Genomic DNA, 3,719 nt, shown 5'->3' with positions numbered 1-3,719 from the left:
CACGCACTTGTTTGTTTTAAATAAAACTTGGGATTGCATTATACAACTTTACCTTCTGTTTCCCCTCTACCGTTGTGCCTTAGATCGACGTCATTGCTAATCTCGGAGAACACAACCTTCCTCTCTCAACACCATGCCATAATTTATTTAAAACTGGGTAACATTCCATGATGTCTGATTCTTACAGTAATGCTGGAATGAGTATCTTTATATATAAACCTTTATCTACGTCTGACTCTTTGATTTAGGATAAAATCCTGGAAGTGGGGTTCCCAGAGCATGAGTTACAGGCGTTTACCTGCCTCTTGGTGGGTCATGCTAACTTTGTTCTCAGGGATATCATTTCTGTTTTGGCCTTAAATATATTTTTCTGCATTGGAATTTTAAATGATGTATCTAATTGAATCTGTCTTTTCCTTGTGGATTCTTGGTTCTAGGTCAGCTTACAAAAGCCTTCCCATTCCTTATGCTAGAAATATATTCACTTGCGAGGGGCACCTGGGAGCCTCAGTCGGTTAGCATCTGACTCTCTTTTTTTTTAAGATTTTATTTATTTATTTGTCAGAGAGAGAGCACAAGCAGGGGGAGTGGGAGAGGGAGAACCAGGCTCCCCACTGAGCAGGGGGCCCGATGAGGGATTTGATCCCAGGACCCTGAGATCATGACCTGAGCTGAAGGCAGACGTTCAACAGGCTGAGCCACCCAGGCGCCCCAGCATCTGACTCTTGATCTCAGCTCTGGTCTTGAACTCATGGTCGTGAGTTTCCAGCCCTATGCTGGGCTCCGTGCTGGGCATGGAGCTTACTTTAAAAAAAAAAGAAATATATTCACTGTGTTTTCTCTTCATTGTTTTAATGATGTTATGACTCACATCTGCACATAAAGTCCATCTGGATTTTACTTTGCTCAGGGACACAGCCCACGTTCCCTGCTGGAATTTACCTCCCTCCTGTGCTGGACGCCTCGTTTCCTGGGGGACCCTGGACTCCAGGCTGTTCCACTCCTGAGCCCTGGCCACCCTGTCAGAGCCCTTACAGCCTCAGGGGACGTTTTACTTCCTCCCAGGAAATCATACTGACGCCTTTCTTCTCAGCCTTCCTGGCTGTTGTCATCACTGCTTTTCTAGGTGAACTGCAGAGGGAGTTGCCCATCCTCTCCCGAGCCCTGCGGCCCCAGAGCAGCACGGGCACCCTGAGCGCAGCGCGAACAGAGACCCTCCCTCCAAGCCTGGGGGTGAGGGCAGGTGGGATCGGTCAACACATCCAGAAGGAAAATGACCGTTGCAGACTGTCCTGGAAACTTCTAGAGAGCCAGGAGCAGCCTAAACGCCCCAGGGTGGGTGGCAGGGTGGGGGTGGCCTGGGGCAGTGGTGAGGTGACCGAAGGCGACAGGAGCTCTAAGCTCCCGGCCTGGCCTTGCTGTTTTGCTTCTTCGTCTGCAGGTCAAGGTGTTGAGGGGACAACATTTAAATGCCTAGGCAGCTCGTCAGCACCCTGAGTGTCCTTCACCCTCGTGTGCTCACCTGTGTCCAACACCCTGCCCACCTCCACTCTGCCCCCACTGCTCTGGGGGCCAGGGCTGGAGCCAGGTGGAGGGTCCTCCGGGCTCACAGCATCGCACCGGCCAGTGCCATGGCCCCGAGCCCCTGCTGCCCCCCATCCCCTCCCCTTCCTCCTCCCTCCCGCCTCTCCCTTCTTCTTGCTGCTGCCCCTCCGTGGGCCCCACTGTCCAGGAAGGAGGTCACCCCAGGTGAGGCCTCCAGGCTTCGGGAGTTTGGTTTGGTCTGATGCTTACCGAGTGGACCTTGATGCTGACACATCTGGGATGATATGGCCGGTGTCCCCTCCCTGGTTATGTGAAAAGTGGCTCCATGCTCAGCTTGGCTGGTCCCCTCCCTGCTCCGTCCCAGGACTCGGCTTCCTCTCGCTGCAAGGGTGAGCCAAGGCAGCGCTGGGGTCCCGGCACCCAGTGCAGACCCTGGGGGCCCTGGCTGCAGGGGCAGGACGGGAGGACTCTGGGCCATTGTGGAAAAACAGCAGGATGGAGGGAGGGAGGGCCCGGCCACCCAGGCCTGAGAGCTCGTTGGGCTCTGGTCGTTCCGGGGCACGTGGGGGCCGGGGTCAGAGGGCCCCAGCGCCCTGGGCTGAGCATCCACGGGGGGCCTCCTGGCCCTCTTCCCCATGACCTGCTCCCAGGGCCTCCACAGCCCTGCTGTGGGGGGGCTGTTGTCTGTGAGGCGCTGGCGGCACACGTGGGAGCACATATCCCAGCCCCAGCCGGAGGTAGGACAAGGCCGTGAGAAGTGATTTATCAGACCAGGTTCACGGGACACACAGCAGCCAACGTTGGGGGTCGGAACCGCAGGAGCGGGGGTGCTCAGGGGCCAGCAGGATACAAACCTGGCCCCCCAGGGCTCGACTTCTCTCATGGGCCCCAGGGCCAGGGGGGTCTATGGGAGGCCAGCCTTGCCTCTGTCCTTGAAGTTCCTCTCACTCAGCCACGGAAGCCCCCCCCAACCCCTCAGGCTCTCTCGGGCTCCCTGCTCCCGGCTCCCTGCTCCCGGCTCCCTGCTCCCTCCGGGCTCCCTGCTCTCTCCCGCTCCCTGCTCTCTCTGGATAGCTGGGAGTCATATCCTGGCTCCAACTCTTGCCCAGAGCGGCCCAAGGAGGTGGCTGCTACCCACCACGTTCCTGCCTCTTTCTTGACACCAGGTCGGGGCGGGGGGGGCACTCCCGGGAGGGGCCAGGTCTTAGCACTGGAAGTCCCAAATCCTGGGACATCCCTCTGTCCTGGGCAGACCAGGACAACTGGTCACCCAGGCCCGAGTTTCTGGCCTAATTAAGCTGGACCAGCATGCCCCATTGCCCTGGCTCTGCATGGCCCAGGGGAGGGATGCTCTGGCTCCTAGATGCTGTCTGGGGTGCATCTGGACCATTCTGGGCTCCTGGCCCCCAGGGATCCCCTCAGGGCTGATTCCTTGGGGTTTCACTCAGCTCCCAAGGGGTCCCCCAACCCTAGGCTGACCCTGTTGGCCTCCTGTCCCATTACCCAAGGCCGCTGGGCCCCTCCGATGGCCAGCCAGACACCACTTTCTGAACAGGACACTGGGCCTGGCACCCATGGAAGGTCTCCCTGGTTGTCACGGTGATTTGGTGCCTGGGTCCCCCCCACGTCCATGCCTCACCTTCCCTGGGGCTTGGGTCCCTGGATAGGTCTGGAGCTTTCTGAGCGCACTGGGACCCTGAGACATGCGGCCTAAAGTATGACCAGAAGCCCCTTCACACCCAGGAAGAGCAGAAACATCTGCAGAAAAGCTGCATAGACTGTGGCCAAGTATGCAGCCCAAGGACGGCTCATTAACCCTTGGCTCCTGGGGCAGAACCCCGCAGCCCCAGGCACCATACGGCCACCCCTCAGCATCTGCTGGCTGCATTCTGCTCCCTCTGGCAGACAGCCTGTGCCCTCCTTCCCTGTGTCTGTTTCTCTGTCTCTTCTGCTTGAAGGCCCGTGGTGGGGAGATGCGCTATGTCCCTCCCTGGCTCTGCCCCTCCTGCAGCAGCCTGGAGCCCCGTGAGTCACCCAGAGCCCCTGCCCAAGCCCCTGCTCACCCACGAGGCTCCCACGACCAGCACCCTTCTCTCTAAATTGAACTTCCTGGGAAAGGGGAAAACATCACATTTCAACTGACAGTCGCCACCCCCCGCCAAAAGGGCACAGTC

The sequence above is a fragment of the Zalophus californianus genome, chromosome 16 (assembly GCF_009762305.2).
Source record: "Zalophus californianus isolate mZalCal1 chromosome 16, mZalCal1.pri.v2, whole genome shotgun sequence".
Taxonomy (NCBI): domain Eukaryota; kingdom Metazoa; phylum Chordata; class Mammalia; order Carnivora; family Otariidae; genus Zalophus; species Zalophus californianus.
This window is presented reverse-complemented; position numbering follows the sequence as displayed.